Below are 19,127 nucleotides of genomic sequence, written 5' to 3' on the forward strand. Positions count from 1 at the left end.
GGCATATCAGACCAAGAGGTAGAGGTCTAGATTTATGGGGCGAAACACATGAGAGTAGAATGCGTAGATAGAGAATTGGTAATATGTGTGATGGCATGTATCCAGTTAGATTATTGGATGAATAGGAGGGTCGGAAATGTACAGAAAAGAAAAAGAATGTAGTAACAGGGAACCAAAGTTATGGTGAGAGTGAACCAGAGGATGTTGTATTAGAAGAAATATTAAATAGGAGACCACCCCAATATCAACCAGGTTCTTTATGGACTACTCCGAATGCTCCAATAGCAGATGAAAGAAATAATGAAACCCCAAGACAATATTCAAGTTTAAAAGATGTGCCAGATAGAGTAGAAACAAGATATATTCCAAGTACTCCAATTGAGGAAGCTAGAATTACAGGTGCTCCTGTACAAATGAATGATTCGCACAAAACTGTGTGAAGTTATGAAACCCGAAGTGATGTGCAACCAAACATTTCTGACTATGAACGTTCTGCACATGAACTGATTCAGAACCTCACTAAAAACATGGATGCAGTAACTGTCCCTGTAATGATAGGGCCTGTAATACCAGTGTTCGAAAATCAAAGGATAAAAGAGCCAAGCTTGACAATTCCATTACAACAGAGTTTACAGAAAGTAAAAGAAAATATTTATCCAGATTTATCTGAGATAGTGCGAAATATTAATGTGAATCCGCCTGAATTGACTTTTAATCAGAGTCCATCATACAGATATCCGATTGGGGCAGAATCTGATTCTGCAACGCCAGACAAAAGTGTAGATAAAATAGATTTAACACAAACACCTGTAGGACCATCAGAAAAAGAATTGAGTGACTGGATTAAAACTTTCAAATTAAAAGACCAGGAATCAAAAGTGCTGGATGTGGCAAAACTAAAAGTAGATATGGAAGAATTAATTATTGGAACGATTGGAACAGATAGACTAAAAACGTACCAGGATGATGAACTTATGTTTATGTGTAAAAGCATAACATGGAAGGCCAAAGCAGTGTATGATCAGTTGGAAGAATTAGCAAGTGAATTTGGAGTAGAGTTTTCAAAATTTAAATCATTGCAGAAATCATATAGAGTGGATTTTGCAGAAAAAGACATTGAGAACATGAATACTGTTGGGAGGCTAGCACAAATAAAATAACTGATTGTGCTGTTGCGAAAATGGGGAAGATGTGAGCAAATGGAGGATTAAGTGGGCAAAGAAGAGAGAAGAAAATAATGATAAATACACATTATCTTTTCCGATCAGGGAAAAAGAGGCAGTGATAACTGAGTTCCCCATGAGAGAGATACCTGGAGGAGGATATGTACATGTTCTTTGGAGTAGACAAGACATATTGTCATTTACAAATGATTTCCCTAGGTTGAAAGAGAAACCAGTAGAATGGTATCGACAAGTAGACAGATTTGTAAAAGTGTCAATAGTTTTATGGATCAATTTGGATGGATTTTTTGATATAGTGGTGCCAGCAGATTTATGGATAGAATGTAAAATAGCTATAGACTGGCCAAGAGAAGAATTTCCTAGAGACAAAGTAACAGGAGCTTCATCACCAGATGTAATGCTAAAGTATGAACAAGTGATAGTATGGCTGAAAAATAAGATACCCCCAAAAGAAACCGATTGGGTAAAAAAAGACAGGACCACACAAGAGCCAAAAGAATCTGTACATTCATTTTATGAAAGATTGCGGTTAGATTTTAAACAGTATAGTGGTTATGAGGAACTAAATGAGAAGGATATGAGCCACTTCATATACAGATTTGTTTATGGTTTGAGACCAGAAATTTCAGACATGATTAGACATAGCATGATAGGATGGCAGTCGAGCTCAGTAGACAAAGTATTAAGACAGGTGAAATATTGCAGTGAAGAAATTGATGCAACTGGAATAACTCCAGTGATTTACAAAATGATTGAGCAGGGAATACTGAGAGAAATAGAAAGCAATCCTTGTAATTCACCAATCATGGCATTGAAAAAGCCCAACGGAACATTTAGAATTGTACAGGACCTTAGAAAGGTTAATAAAATTGTTGTCCCATGTTGTCAGATTGTTCCGAATCCAGCAGTAATTCTGTACCAAATTCCTCATGATACAGATTGGTATACTGTGATTGACCTGTGCAATGAGTTTTTTACTGTTCCATTGTATCCAGAAAGCCAACCAATTTTTGCATTCAGATTCCAGAACCGTGTCCTAGCATGGTCTAGAATTCAACAAGGGTACACTGAGAGTCCATCGATTTTTAATCAGCTGCTAAAAAAATCATTAGAAAATTTGAGCATGCCTGGAGAGTCTGTGTTGGTACAATATATTGATGAACTTAATTGCATCAAAAACAAAGGACGCATGTGTAACTGACACAGTAGCATTGCTGAATCATTTGGCAGAGGAGGGACATAAAGTGTCTCCATCAAAATTGCAGTTTTGTCAGAATGAAGTACAATATTTAGGTCACAAGATTGCTAAAGGAATCAGACAAGTCACCATAGAAAGAATCAAAATGATACAAGGAATGCAGCCACCAAAAACTCAAAGACAGGTAAGAATGTTCTTGGGAATGGTAAGTTATTGTAGACAGTGGATTAGTGGATTTTCATTGATTTCAAAACCATTACAGAGACTGACAAGAGCAGATATCAGAGACCCCATAGTTTTGACCAAAACAGAAATCGAAGCTTTTGAACAGCTGAAAACGAAACTGTGTGACGCACCAGCTTTAGGAATGCCTGATTATGAAAAGGAGTTTGAACTGTACTGCAGTGAGCGAGAAGGATGTGCATTGTCAGTGTTGATTCAGAGACATGGAAAAATGAGAAAACCAATTGCGTATTTCTCAGCTGTTATGGACCCTATTGCAAAAGCTTTGCCAGGATGTCTGAAAGCAGTAGCAGCTACAAGTGTAAGCTTGGAGCAAAGTGAAGGAATAGTGATGGGATTTCCTGTGAGGGTGTATGTCCCTCATTCTGTGGAGATTCTCCTCACTAGAGCCAAAACACAGTATATGACCAATAGCAGAATGACCCGATATGAGAAAATAATTTTGGGAGCTGAAAATGTGACAATCACCAGATGTGTAAACGTTAATCCTTCCACATTGCTATCTGACACTATTGAAGCAGAATTGAAAGATGAGCTTGATCACAAATGTTTGGATGTTCTTGATTACTGCACAAAACCCAGACATCAGAGATGAACCTTTACCTAATTCAGATTTTGTGATGTTTGTGGATGGATCATGAGTGGTATTTTAAGCGCTGCTTATGCCGTTTGTACGGTGGCAGAAGTGTTGGAAGCATCTTGTCTGAAAGGAATTCATTCTGCTCAAGTAGCGGAGTTGGTTGCTTTGATATGAGCATGTGCATTGGGAAAGGAGGTGAAGGTAACCATAGTGACTGACAGTCAATATGGCTTCGAAGTTGTTCATGATTATGGACAGATTTGGTCCCAAAGAGGTTATTTGACTTCTGAAGGAACACCTATCCAGAATGCTGAATTGAAAACCCTAATAGATGTAATTCATCTGCCTAAGAAAATAGCTGTAGTAAAATGTTCAGCACATAAAGAGTGAGGATTACATAACTCGTGGAAACAATTATGCGGATGCAATTGCAAAGCATTGTGCGGAATTGCAAAAATATGTTTGACAACAGGGCTTAAGTGGCCAGATGCCTTGCTGCTTTTCCTGATGACACTAAGAAGCATTACTGACAGGAAAACTGGACTAAGTCCACATGAAATTTTGATGGGCAGGGTGATGAGGCAGGCCTATGTACCTGTTGATAAGTTATTGACAATTAATGATTACATCATACTGGATTACTGCAAAAACCTTTCTGATGTGGTAACTTCTGTGCTCCACCAGGTGGCAACTGAGTCAATTTCCAAAGAGAAAAATCCAGCTCATGATCTATTCCCTGGAGACTGGGTTTGAGTGAAAGTACATCACAGGAGAAATTGTTTGGTACCTCAGTGGCAGAAGCCACGCCAGGTAATCTTGGTCAGTACAACTGCAGTCAAGTGTGCTGGATTGAAGAGGTGGGTGCATGCGAGCCACACCATTCGTGTGCCTGCACCTGAATACCCGTACAACGGTGAAAGTACAACTGACTGATTCTGAAGCGGAACCAGAAAGAACACCAGATACTGAAGATCGACAGGAACGTCCACATCTGGAAGTATCAGAAGCCAATTCTGCGTCTGAAGGTGAAGGTGAAAGGGAGATTGTGGAGATACCAGATTCTGAAGATCAATCTGAAGATCGAGAATCGGTAAAGGCAAACACCAGTAAAAGTGCAAAAGAAAGTGAAGACAAGGTTGTTGAAGAGGAGAAAGCTGAAGAGAAATCTGAAAACTCTGAAAGCAGGAACCTAAATCCTGAGACTGGGGAAGAGGAAGTAACTCGCAATAAGGATGAGATTCCAAGTACCAGTTATGAAGGTGTTCCTAACAGAGTAACCGAAAAGAAAGCTGAACCTGAGGAAGACAAAGACATTGTGAAAATCATAATCAACTATACAGTTGAAGAAACTGAAAGTGAAACTGATGACAGTGCAGATGAAACTCCATTAAGAAAAAGCCCAAGAAACAGAGAGTGGAGCATAATGCAATAGAGCCAAAGACTAAGAAAGTCTTTAAAGGAGATAATTGGCCTAAAGAAACTGGTGGATTGAGATTCAAACTGGTGAATAAAGCAAAAGAGCCAGAAGAGCAAGTGAACGAGATCACTAACCAGAAAGAAACACGAGGAAAGAAAATAGAAGTTGTCTAAAGGCCAAAAAGAGTAAGACGACCAAACCAGAAGTATGAATCACCCGAGTGGGCATACATTGTATTGCCACCCATTGTAGAAGTTAATAGCAGTCAAGAAAACCTGTATTACCCAAAAATGATTGGGAAAAGTGCGTAAAGATGCCAACAGAGAAAAGAGATAGGTGCTCAAGGTATATGATAATAAATGAAAATTCTGAAGTCCTGTGAGACGGATATATAGAAGAGGTCAGAGTTGACATAAGGTCGAAGAAAATCTGTTAGAAAAATTAACCATAGTGTAATTTAGAATAGAATTGACATAAGATCGAAGAAATCTTGTTAGTGAATTGTGTACTGTGGAATCTAAAGGTGACACTAGGTCGAAGAAACTGTGTTAGAGAAAATGGCCGTAAGTAACCATAAAACAAAATGTTCTATTTTTAGAAAATGGTGTAGATGTTGCTCAATATGTATGGTATTATTGATAATACTATGGATCATTTTAGCTTTTGTTATTCCTTTCCAAGATAGTTTAACAAAATTAAAGTCAAATATGAGTTCAAAGAAGCCAAATGAGAAAGTAGAAGTTCATGAAACTCATGTGTATAGACCAGAGATGCATCAGGATAAGTCCATCAGTGACTACACAAAGAACACGTTTTCAAGGTTATTACTTGAGTATATTAAAACTATGAATGTTGATGATTGCTATGTTTGTGTAAAATTGCCAGCGTCCGTGTCAGAAGGGGTGACCTATCACCACCTTCCTCTTACATATGGTGTGACCTGTAGTGTAATTGCAAGTTTGTTTTATCAGACTGGGAAACTGGAATATCACTATTCCAATGAAATTTTTGCTAAACTAAAAATTGATGGTGCATTAAATAAAAAGAAACCTGCAAAAGAGATGGGAGAGTGTTTCTTAGAATTAGACGAATTGACACATGAATACGCTTTTAATAATAATTTGACATGTAAATTGAGAGTTGAAGAGAAGACGTTTCCAAATATGGTTGAGGAAAGAAGGGTTGCTTACAAATGAAGTGAGAAAATAAAACATTCGAAATCTAAATACTGGACATTTAATGATGAGAATCTTGATGATAAGAATGTAAATGTGGCTATAAACATAGATACTCCAATGTTAGGGACATTTTGTATAAGAAGAGACAATTCTCTGTATGACAATTATTTTGTGGGTGCAAGTCAATGTAAAGATACTTATAGAATTTTAGGGGGTTGGGGATTTAAAGGAGGAAATGACCCTGTTTTCCCGGGTATATACTTCATTTGTGGGAACAAAGCTTACTATAGGTTACCTGACCATTGGTATGGGACCTGTTATGTGGGCTTGGTCTTTCCTAAAATTTTTCATGTAGATAGAGGTACTAATGGAAAGCATGAAATAGGCAAAGTCTTAAGTCGAAAAAGAAGAGAGAGTGTGATGGAAATAATAGGGGATGTTTTTGCAACACTGATACCAGCAGTGGTAATTTCGTTTAAACCAAATAAAATCCGAAAATTGTCCACAATAGTTGATCGTTTGTCAACTGACACTGCAGGAGGTTTCCTGATGGTTGATACTGAAATGGTTGCTATGAGAGATATGGTAATGCAAAATCGACTTGCCCTTGATATAATTTTAGCAAAAGAGGGAGGAGTCTGTGAAATATTGAAAGTGCAACATTGTTGTACTTATATTCCAGATAAAAGTCAAAATATTGAGAAGTATATTACAAATATTACAGATTTACATAGAGAAATTAAACCACTGGAGGTTGAAGGTGTTCTCGAAAAGTTAGAGGTTTTACAGAAGTTAAGCATTGGTTTCAAGAAATAGGTAGTTCAATCATAGGTAAGAAACTAATTCCAAACACAATCTTAGTGATAGTGATTTTCTTGATAAGGTTGTGCTGTATATACAAAGGTAGAATAGGTTTCAGAAAAGCAATAAAAAAGACAATTCAAGAACGAAATGCAAGGGAAAGAGAAAAGAATGAAACAGAAATGGAAGAAATTAGAGAAAAGATTTTTAAAGAATCAAAGGAGAAAGTTACTAGAGTGTAGAATGTACTAATATGAAGAATTCGAAACATTGCCAACATTTTGAGAGATGTTTGGTGATAGGATCACCAGATGAGGGAATTGATGGAGCAAGGTGGCAAAAACAAAATTTTGTGTACCCCTTGTGAAATCAATGTTCCATAACGTTAATATTTATTAATAGTGTGTTGTGGTAAATTAATCAACCATAGAATAAGTTGCATACATTTATACACGTGGGAATACTAATTCTGCTTGCATGAAGCAATATAATTAACTAATATGTATTATTACTGTGATGTGAACTGATGCATAACTTAAATATAAATAAACGTAGCTTAAATGTACTTATTGTACACTTTTTTGTGTCAGAAAGCCGCCGGATATGTAAGTATAAAACGCATTTATGTGGCTTACCTGCTAGGTAATAACTAATGGGGAAACATTATTATGGTGGGAGGTAAACAGAAGGGCTTTAGTTCCATATTTACAATGAATTTGTGTTTGTTTCTATGATAGTTCCAAAAGTGGCCTCTGAGGCCTACGAAAAATATGGCTGCTAGGGTAAACTGTGAGCAAGGCCCAAAGCCTGCAAGTGAGAGCAAACCGCCTGTGCTCTGATGGGAGGTTCAAGGCTACCTTGCACTGGAAGACAAGATGGTTGCCAAAATATGGGCATTCGAATGTTCTGAACGTTGGAACGAAACCTAAAGTTACAAGTCAAGGAAGTGACTAGGCCAAAGACTGTCCTAAACAATGCTGCTTTATGAAACTGCTGATTCACTGTGAATTAGATGCTGTAATGATAGGGAAATGCTCATCTACCCCAAATTTGTCCAATCAGAACCCGAGTTGGTGTTGTTAGATACATTTTAGATAGATTTAGTTAGGAAAATGAAAACCCCTTATTTTGCTTAGAAGCGTCGCTTCTTTCGATTTCATCTCAAAGTGCTGTCGGATTGCAGATCGAATCCTGGATGTAAGAACTTTATGATTTATTGCTGGTTTTCTTTGCAGGACTAAAGTATAAGATGAGGGTTTTTGTTAGGAATGTTTGGAGAGAATGTGTTTGGAACTATTGGTTCTTTGCTAAACTTTACTTAATTCTGAAATAAATGTCTATTTTCTGAGCTTTTAAATAAAAAGGATCATTTTGAAATAAAGCTTAAGATTTTTAGTGAATGAAGAATTAATTAATCTCTAATTGTCAGACATACTAAAAGTTTGCTTTAAATAAAAATTAGGAAGATGGAAGATTAAAAGCTGGTCTTGTAGTTTTTCCTACGCCTGATTTTCTTTCTAGCAGATCCATTGCCACTATGGTGGTGTGTCTGAATAATATTGTTCTTTGATGAAACTCATGGTAAATCATTTAAAATTATAGGTGTAAATAATAAATTGTCAAATAGGTTTAGACACTCCGCCAATGTTACAGCATGACTCCTTTGTAGTTGTACAAATCCCTGAACTCGAGTTAAATGAACAGAGAAAGTGTGCAGTGTTATGGGCCCCACTGGTGAATAAATGCGTGTTCGGAGGGTTCAGGGAAATGGCGATGTTGATTTAGAAATTATTTTTGGAGTTCCGCTGAAGCAGGGGCACCTTCCTAAACAAAAACAATCAATCCAGGCATGTTCCTCTTTCAATGCGAGCTGTAGAATGCAGCACGCATTTAAAGAGGAAAAAAACAAGGAGAAATGAAAACATTTCGCCTTGCTATGCCACCCCTGTGGAGGCATAGCATTCAGACGCATTTCCAGGTTTACAATACCTCGTAAGTCTGGAAATGTGTCTTGTTCCATGGGTGTTGCGTGGGAACACCCACAATGACACCCATGGAATGCCCCTTTCACGCAAAGTGCTGCGTGTAAAAGGGCCATATTTACACTGGTTGGCGTTTCCTGTCCTTGTAAATATGAAGCCGTAAAATGTGCCGCAAGTACGTCACAAAACGTGACGTGCTGGTGGCGCAGGGGGCATGTAAACCTGCCCCATGGTGTTTCTATCAGCCAGGTGCTTTGTAATAAGTTTGCAGGAGCTAAATGGGTAAATATTACCTTAGAGTAAAACATGTATTGGCCGAAACCATAACATGACCTTTAGCAAGGTGTGCTAAGAATGAAACATGGGATGAGATAGAAGAGGTATTACCACCACCATAGTCCTCACCGCACTTACAAATGAGGCTGTCCCCACCTTCAGACAGATTCCTCTACCCACTCTTTTTTTATTTTTTATTTTTACTCATGCAAGCACCCGAAAGGACCCCTCCTCGCACCCTGGCTAGCACCACTTCAGGATTTTTTTAAAAGGTTGGTGGTATGGTCACTGAAGAGGGTATAAGCAGACTCGAATTTTGCTCTGCGTTGAGCATCCTAAAAAGCGTATGCTACTCAGATGTTTCTCAAGGACTTTCAGGAACTGTTTGATTACATACAGGAAAGGATCCTACTGAAGTTTTTGCAGATATGGATCTGTTATCACAGTACCTTTTGCCTATATCCTTTGATGTCCTAAGCACACCAACAACATCTGCAGGGGCTTCTGTAGCGGTGAGTGACTTATGTGGAAACTGGATCCAAGACAAAGATCGTTAGTCTGTCATCTCTCTTTCTTTAGGGCTAAGATATTTTGGGCCTCTTTTATGAGACTCCTTGCGCCTCCGGAACTTCACTTTTTGTGATGTTTTCTGACACAGAAGCCTACGTGATATTTATCAGGCAGCACTAAGCCATTTTTTTGGGCTTAATGCTGCCTGATAAATATCGGTTCCTTTAACACAGTTTTCTGCGTTAAAGGGGCGTGCAATGAGTGTTGCTGGGGGCGTTCCCAGCAACATCCATGGCTTTTTGACACTGCCCCAGATTTATGAGAAACCTAAAACTGAGGTAGAGCTAAAAAGTTATGCCTTCCCAGGTTAGGCATAAGAGAGGCACAACAAGGAGAAACATCTTTATTTCTCCTCATATTTCCTTTTTGTATGTGTGCTGAATTCTGCAGCACACATAGAAAGAGGAAAAGCTTCTTGTGAATATTTTTGTACTGAAAGGTTTCCCTTCCTGTACAAAAATAATAATTCCCCGTAAAGCAGGCAAACTTGCACCATGGTGCACAGGTGCCTGCGTTGGCACACAGCGCCCCTTTTGTGCGCCGGTGCAGGGGAAAAGAACAGGAATGTGCCGTATCTCATAGATACAGCGCATTTTTGCCCTTTCTTTTGCCGTAGGGCCTGCTGCGCTGCCCTACGGCAAACCTCCTTTGTCCTCACTTAGATGACCTTGTCAACAAGCATTTACAATGCAATGGTTTTGCCTTTGTTAAAGTTAGAGCTATTGGCATTGCTCTTGACATTTTTATTTATGTTTTTTTTAACATAAATAAATGGCATTGTCATTTACAATGCCACTAGCTTTATCTCTCGCAAATGACACACACAAACACACACAGAGCCCCCCCCCCACACACCCACAGCCACACAGGGCCCCCCACACACACACAGCCACACAGAGCCCCCCACACACACAGCCACACAAAGCTTCCCCCACACACAGCCACACAAAGCTTCCCCCACACACAGCCACACAAAGCTTCCCACACACACAGCCACACAAAGCTTCCCACACACACAGCCACACAGAGCCCTCCACACACACCCACACAGAGCCCTCCACACACACCCACACAGAGCCTTCCACACAGCACAAGCAGGCAACAGGGGCACAAGCAGGCAACAGGGGCACAAGCAGGCAACAGGGACACACGGAGGCACAAGCAGGCAACAGGGGCACACGGAGGCACAAGCAGGCAACAGGGGCACTTACGGAGGCACAAGCAGGCAACAGGGTCACGAAAACTGAGGCACAAGCAGGCAACAGGGGCACGAAAACTGAGGCACAAGCAGGCGACAGGGTCACGAAAACGGAGGCACAAGCAGGCAACAGGGGCACACGGAGGCACAAGCAGGCAACAGGGGCACACCGAGGCACAAGCAGGCAACAGGGTCATGAAAACAAGCACAAGCAGGCAAAAGGGTCACAAGCAGGAATTGTAATTTAGACGGGGCTTAAGTGGAGAACGGTCAGTAGGGAAGTAGTGCGGCTGGTGCAGTGGTACCAGGCCGAAAGGTGAGAGGGGCTGTCTGCACCCCAGTTTGGACAGTTTCCACTACCTAACAGGGATTTGTGGGAGGGGGGGCGTACTTCTTGCTTGCTTTAGGGCTGTTACTTCGGGGACGCAGTGCACACTCCTGCCTGCTGCCGCCGGGACACAACAACAGGCAGGGAGAGGACAGGCTGGGAGAGGGCAGGGAGGGGACAGGCTGGGAGAGAGCAGGCTGGGAGAGGGCAGGGAGGGGACAGGCTGGGAGAGGGCAGGGAGGGGACAGGCTGGGAGAGGGCAGGTTGGGAGAGTGCAGGCTGGAAGTGGACAGGCTGGGAGAGGAAAGGCTGGGAAAGGGCATGGAGGGGACAGGCTGGGAAAGGGCAGGCTGGGAGGGGACAGGCTGGGAGAGGGCAGACTGGGAAAGGGCAGGGAGGGGGCAGGCTGGGAGAGAACAGAGCAAAATCAGCCTGGCTCTACCCAGTACACTAGAACCCCATTCCCAATATGAACCAACCTGCCTTGCCCAGTGCATTCAAACACCACACAGCCAATAAAACTAACTCCATTCATATCCTCCAGAACCCACTTGCTCCATCGCAGTCCATCTTAACCCCATTCACATCCGCAGTGTTCAGCACACCTGTGCCAAGCACGACTCGGGCCAGGTTCAGATGGGGCTAGGGGTCATTAGTGTTGCTTTGCTGATTATTGCAGGAGAGAGGCCGGGCTTGGCCTTTTAGGACTGGCCTCAGAGTGTACGGTGCTCAGTTATCGGTATTACATGCAGCCTTTGGTCTGTGTCAGCAGAGGGGACTGTTGCCTGTGTGTCCTAGGGGCTGCACTGAGTCCATGTACTTTATAGGGCGACCCCCTCAAGTTTCATTATGCCGCAGAACATGGTTAATACTCTTTGGTGGTCGTCGAGAGCGGTGACAGAAATATGGATGGACTGGGCACCCAACTGACAGAATAGACCTAAAGCATCCTGTAGTGCTCCTAGAACAGCTCTAAACATACGCCTTAGATAAATAAATGGTACGTTGAGGCATTTTGGTCTCTTCCGGAATTATGGGCACATTTTCAAACCACACAGACTTTGCCCTCTTGATTGCATACGTCACTAGAACCCTTCAATGGCAATACAGGACCATGCTTCACAGTTGCCTGTTTTATGTATCATCTATTATAGAAACCCCATCGATTTACACATTATTTAGTTATATGAATATATAATTTTTATACAGAGCTTCAGTCTTCCAGTGCACATATTAGTTCACGCTTTCCTATTGTTATTTCATAACCATGTGCTTTGAGAATTCCCTATACACAGCAATGATGTCATAGCCGTCAAATATTTCCTGACTTTTATAAAAAGTAAAAAACTAATTGAACAGAGAGAAATTGTAAAAAAAAATATTTGACATGTAATGTAAAAACTGCATGGCACGTTTTGTGTATTTAAGACAGAAAACGGCATTTCGGTTTTCTTGTGAAATCAGTCAGACTTCGGGAAACCTCGATGTCATTATAAGACCATGAAACACGGCTACCACAAGGATACTTCCGTTTTCAACCACAGGCCCCGTTTGATGTAACAGTCACTATGCTAAGTGCATCCTGTTTTAAATTGGTTTCTTTTTCCACGTCTATCTGCACTCCCTGTTGGCCAATTAAAAGCCTACACCTCATGTTCACCATGCTACAGGATTCACATAGTAAGAAAAATGATGAAAGGGGGCGACTTTAGTGAGAAAGCACGCGTTTCCCCCTGGGTTGCAGAGCCACATCTTCTGAAATAAGAATTCAAAGTCCTCTCTCTGCATATCTAGACATCTGCCTCCCCCTCCAATCATCTCACTGACAACCACACCTGACCAGTCAATCATTCGAGCTGTGGACTCCGCTTCAGCACTGATGGGCTTAACTTCTGCCCCTCCCCCATTCCAATATCTTGACGCTTTGCGAGGCAGTGCAGCTCGCTTGTGCCAGACCCCAGCACATATATGATGGTATGACGCCAGCCTATGTACACAGATGTGTAAATAATAATCACATTATAAGTAATAAGGGTGTGTGTGGGTGTGTATATATATATATATATATATATATATATATATATATATCGTCCCCTCCTTCCCAGTCCATGAAAAGGGCTCCCGTGCTTGCTCCGGGGCAGCCCCAGGGTCTCTGCATGTTACTGGTCCAGTGTAGCCGAGGCCCAGGAAGAAAAGACACCGCTCAAGGTCAGCGGCTGAGGTTGAAACCTCTGGCAAGCAGCGCTTCCAGCCCCCGCCCTCCCCCCTCACACACACCACCCCCATGAAGGATTCCTATCGACATAGTACTGCGACGTGGGATGGAAAGATCCGTTTTTTTTATTTTTTTTATTTGTGCGTTTTTATATAGCGCGGACTTTACCCAAAGGTGTCAGAGCGCTTCACAATAGGAACAGAACTGATACATGAGAACATTACAAGTGAACAAAATATAAAAGCAAACGTTACATTAAATGAAGCACAAATGACAATCGTGAGCCAACAAAATACAAAAGCTCTTCAAATGTTAAGAAAGCTTAAGCACAACCGCCAAACAACCGAACGGGACGCGGTACAAGGTGCCGGGACACACAGAGCACAAACACACACACCCTAGTGGCCTGAGCCACCCTCGCAAGTGCTGCTGTGTGCAAGTGTGAAAAAGGAAGTGGCGACAGGGCCCTGTGGCAGCAGATGGGCGCGGAGAGTGCAACCCACGGCGCGCAACACAGTAAGTGAGTGCACACAGGCCCCTCACACGCTACACCTCAATAGATTGCACCCCAGGTTGTGCAACGATTTCCAAATAGGACGCTGAACACAGATATTGAAATGCCTTATAGTGCCCTGCCCCCCACAAGATGCAGAACCAGGCCTGGTGTGCAAATCACAAACAACCACCATACTTTGTGCACGAAAGACACCAGCACACTGCATACACGCAGGTCTCCCCCCAAACAGAGAACACCAGAGGTCTTTCCACGCAGAAATGGTGTGATAAGCAACGCCCCGTGACTCGCACACTAGGCTAGGGACACAACGTCCTGCTCTCAGGCAAACAGCTTCCAAACAAGACTCAGGGGCAAACGAGGACAGCCGAGGCCCACGTATCAACCCCTGTCTGGGCAGGTCCTCCCCCCGTCAGCCGGCACCAGGGCGGGCCGCGTCCTCGCCAGAACATCCACTTTAACAATCAAACCCAACACATAAGTTAGAGGCGGGTTTCACGTGGAGCCGATGAAGGAGCACGACCACGCGCAATTGTGCCACCACCATTACTGTGTGCAACCCAGACACACGCACACACCACAGCCTCCAAGCATTACAGCCACACGCACACACCAAGCCTCCAAACATTGCAGCCACACGCACACACCACAGCCTCCAAGCATTACAGCCACACGCACACACCACAGCCACCAAGCATTACAGCCACACGCACACACCACAGCCTCCAAGCATTACAGCCACACGCACACACCACAGCCTCCAAGCATTACAGCCACACGCACACAGTACAGTGCCCTGCAAACACAATCTGGCCACACACTCGGCAAACACTCCCTACTACCGAAGAGCAACAAGTCCTAGATACTGTACACAACTCTCTTACCTCGTGAAACATCCCTGGCTTGTGTGCACAAGTAATCACACGCTGGGTAAGGACACCCTGTCAACGCTCGCCGCACAAACACACCCAGAAGACACATGTGCAACTGCACAGCCCCCGCCAGAGTTTCCACCCGGGCCTGTAGAAGTTACACACACCTATGCAGAGACTGGAAATAGAACAGACTTCCAATATCTTTGGACAGGAAGATTCTAACCGGAAGAGTAAGATCCAGAGGCCTCTGCAGCTGAAGGGGCGTTTTTGATTGGAAATTTGGACTCTGAATTGGAGATGGACTTGGAATCACACAATCTGCCGCCGGATCAAGGTGCTGTGATTACTCAAACCCCTCACTGCTCAGACCAACACCTTCGGCATCCTTGAAACAAATCCCCCGGGCCGCCATTAACATCTGGCCGTGGTTGGCACTGAGATTCCGCTTCAACTGCCCCATCCTCTGCACCAGAACCACTTTTAAAGCCTTTCAGTAACGCGCAGAGGCTCCATCTCTTAGGCTCTGACCACTCCAGCTTCGAAAGTCAAAGCTGTTTCGGTTTCAAAACCTTTGGCACCGAGATTGGCTCCAGCTACATTTTGCACATTTTGCCGAAAAACAACAATAGATCCATGGACATTCAGAGACTGGCCGCATTGTTACAAAGACTGCATAAGTGCCTTCTGCCAAGCGGCAAACCCCTTTCCAAGAAACCATTAACTTGCTGATGCCTATGAAGAACAAGGTTGACGACGGGAGGACAGCGAGAGGGGGGCCGGCGGGAACGGCGGAGGGGGGCGGGTTAACGGAAACACGAACCAAGTTAAAAACCAATTAGACAGCGGGAGGGGGGGCGGGAACGGGTACACACTTACCTGCTCGGCAACATAAATCGCGGAGCCCACTCCTGCAAAAGGCAGGACGAGAGTAAACAAAACACGGCTTCAGAAAAAATAAAAATAAAGCCCGCCCACCGAAGGCGGGTGGCGGCTCAATGCCGGACCAGATTCGGGGGCGTTCCCGAGGGCTTTTGGCTGACGTAGCGTGACGTCGCCAAAAGCCAAAAATTCTCGGGAACGCCCCCGAATCTGGTCCGAGATTGACGGACAGAGCCCTCTCCCAATGGCTAGCCTCCATTTATGGAGCTAGCCAATGGGAGGAGGGGGCGTATACCCGACCCCCACACACAAATCATAAGGTTTTTGGCCAATGCGCACTACGTGCGCATCGCCAGTCAAAACCTAAAAAGTCGGCAGAGAAGGAAATACTGCAGCCCTTTAAACTCTACAATCATAGGAAGTCTTTTCTGCAAAAGCATCAACTGTAAGCCCTACAGCAGTGGCACCTGGTGATATTTGAATGTAGTGGGCATAAAAGTTCAGGATGAGTGCCCTGTGGTGAGCGACTATAGCCTGAACGTCATCATGGAGGTTCAGGGGGTTTTCCCATTGGGTACAGTTTGAAAAAAAGAGTGGGCAAATCATACATTTTCAAGCAAATTTGATAACGCAAGAAGGTTGATAAAGCAATTGTATGTAGTTAGGACATCATTAGGGCACAAAATAATTTAAGCCTGTTATGCTGGATTCAGGCTGATATCACTTTGCATATTATGGAGCATGTGGAGGTCTTTTAAGAAAAACACCTCTGTGTTCCGAGAGTGCCCACGGTCCTATTGTGAGGCATAATACAAAACCCATGTAACGGAGGGACAAATGGCAGCCGGCCCGTGCAAGTGGGACCATTGGGAGAAAATATTTACAAGGCTGCACTGTGAGGAAACGAGAGTAGCCTGCTCACAATGTTGCCCTCAGTAAAGGTTTGAAAACCCTCTTCTTCAAGCAGTGGTGTAACAAAGGTGTCATGCATGTTCTAACTGGGCAACTAGAAGGAGTGGGGGTGCTGAAAGGGAGCACAAGAGAGAGAGGGAGGGAGTCAGAGAGAGGGGTAGGCAGAGAGACACTAAGATGAATAGCAGTATGTGTGTGTGAGAGAGAGAGATTTAAAAGAAGAGTGAGATAATGATGGGGAGAGAGAAGGGAGAAATCAGAGGAAGAAAGAAGAGGGCCTGGAATCAGAGATACATTCAGAAGCAGAGAGGAACACAGGGAAAGAGAACGTCTGAGGGAGGGAGAGAGTTGAAGAGAGAGGAGGAGAGTGGAAGAGAGTGTGAGAGAAAAAGAGAGTTGAAGAGAGAGGAGGAGAGAGGAGGAGAGTGGAAGAGTGGGAGAGAGTTGAAGAGAGAGGAGGAGAGTGGAAGAGAGTGTGAGAGATGAAGGGGGAGTGGAAGAGAATCTGAGGGAGAGTGGAAGAGAGAGTGTGGGAGAGGGAGGGAGAGTGGAAGAGAGAGAAGGAGAGTGGAAGAGGGTGTGAGAAAGGGAGGGGGAGTGGAAGAGAATATGAGCGAGGGAGAGTGGAAGAGAGAGTGTGGGAGAAGGAGGGAGAGTGGAAGAGAGAAGGAGAGTGGAAGAGGGTGTGAGAGAGGGAGAGGGAGGGGGAGTGGTAGGGAGAGTGTGGGAGAGTGGAAGCGAGTGTTAGACAGAGTAATAGAACAGGTCAGAGCTGGAGACAGTGCACTGTTATCCTGGACACATCCCTTAACCCCTTCGACGCTGATGACGAGCTGGGCTTGTCATGGCGTAGCCTCCTCGCACGCTGATGACGAGCCCAGCTCGTCACGTAAAGTGCATTTCCGCAAAACCCAGCGTGCGAGCGGAATTCCGCTAGCGCGCATGGTGTTAAAGTAACTCAAGGACACGTGCCTTAACAGCTGGAAGGCTTCCTTGATCACGGGGTGTGGTGTTGATCCCCGCGCGTGTCTTTGTGCACAGCGCCTCTTGTATGGAAAGGTTAGAAGCGCTGTAATGCAGCAGTTCGAGCCTAAGAGCTTTGCTGACAAGTGGAAGCGTCCCTCCGAAAGCTGCTATCACTTGGTCGACACAAAGCCTACGTGTCTGGATATGTAAAGCTGAGAGGTCTCTGCAGTGTGTCCTGTGTCCTTCAGCTACACTGTGTGACTTGTCAAGGATAACAATGAGTTGTGTCTCTACCACCTGCTGTTCAAATACTCGTTAGTGGTTCCACACAATAATGGCCACGACATCTAACATTCAGAGCTGTTGCTGCTTTGCGTTGCAACACGATTTTGTTAGTGCTCTGGGACTGCTGTACTAACGGGCTGCAGTGCAACGTGTTCATTCGGTGGTATTCACAGGCATTACGCCTCATAGGAGAGGATGTGGTCCCTCGGCTAAACTGCCGACTTTGGTGCTGGAAACCAGGGTTCGAGCCTCGGGGTCGCGTCCACATCTTGTGATTCTGGGCAAATCACTTAGGGGCAGATTTACAAGGCCCATGTAGCAAGCATTGGCGTTGCCAATAGGTCTCGCAGTAGGAAAGTTGGAGTTATTGGTTTTGTAAATGACATTTTATTTTTATGTTTTGTGATTTACAATGCCAATACTTTTAACTTTAGCATATGTGACACTTTTAGTATTTGTAATGTCACATGTTTTGTATTGCCTTTACTTAGGTGTATTGATATTACAATTAACATTGGCTTTTAATTTTTTTAAATAATTAATACTTAAAGAAAAGTGATTGTAATTTTTAATGGCAATAGCTTAAACTTTTGTAAATAACTGTTGTGAAGATTATGTTCAGTGACTAAAATCCAAGAACAGAAGTGAAATATTAACTTTTTTGTGACATTTGCAATAAAGCTTCAAACATTGAGAGAACATATTTGAACCAGTGATGCTGTGGTAGTGCTGAGTGATGCTGTGGTAGTGATGCTGTGGTGCCCCTGAGTGATGCTGTGGTGGAGCGATAGATAGATAGAGGGCGATAGATAGACAGAGTGAGGGCGATAGATAGACAGTGAGGGTGATAGAGTGAGGGCGATAGATAGAGTGAGGGCGATAGATAGATTGATAGAGAGTGAGGGCGATAAAGAGATAGAGTGAGGGCAATAGATAGAGTGAGGGGAATAGATAGAGTGAGGGCGACAGATGTGTGTGTGCGGTTGTGTGTGTAGTTGTTTGGGTGGTTGTATGTGTGAGTGGTTGTATGTGTGGGTGGTTGTATGTGTGAGTGGTTGTATGCGTGAGTGGTTGTATGCGTGTATGGTGGTGGGGTTGTGTGTGTGGGGGTGTTTGGGGGTGTGTGTGGGTGTGTGGGGTTGCGTGTGTGTAGTTGGGTGTCTGGTTGTGTGTGTTGTGTGGTTGTGTGTGTGGTGTGGTTGTGTGTGTGGTTGGGTGTGTGGTTGTGTGGAGGCTAGCCAAAATGACTATGTGAAAGTTTTAGTGATGGAAAAACGACTTTAATAAATGGCCCAAAAATAAGCTATACAAATGACATAATTAGTTGGCCACAAACCAGCAAACCTTCTGAAGTGAGAAACCTCTAAAAAAACTGCAAATTGTGTTCTGGCTTAGTTTAACTGCTGATTGCCATCTAATAGTCTTTATTGATATTTGAGTGCCTTCTCGTTGCCCAGCAGCAGGCAGTCCCAAGGACTGATCCCAGCCTCTGCTTCTGCTGTTTGATGAGCACTGACATGAACTTC

General features: G+C 43.6%; 1 pseudogene; it reads left to right on the top strand.

The window, feature by feature from the left end:
• Positions 1–527: 527 nt before the first annotated feature.
• The window catches only part of LOC147711101 (uncharacterized), a 36,655-nt pseudogene continuing 18,055 nt past the window's right edge, over positions 528–19,127 (top strand).

The sequence above is a fragment of the Lissotriton vulgaris genome, chromosome 5 (assembly GCF_964263255.1).
Source record: "Lissotriton vulgaris chromosome 5, aLisVul1.2, whole genome shotgun sequence".
In the NCBI taxonomy this organism is placed as follows: Eukaryota; Metazoa; Chordata; class Amphibia; order Caudata; family Salamandridae; genus Lissotriton; species Lissotriton vulgaris.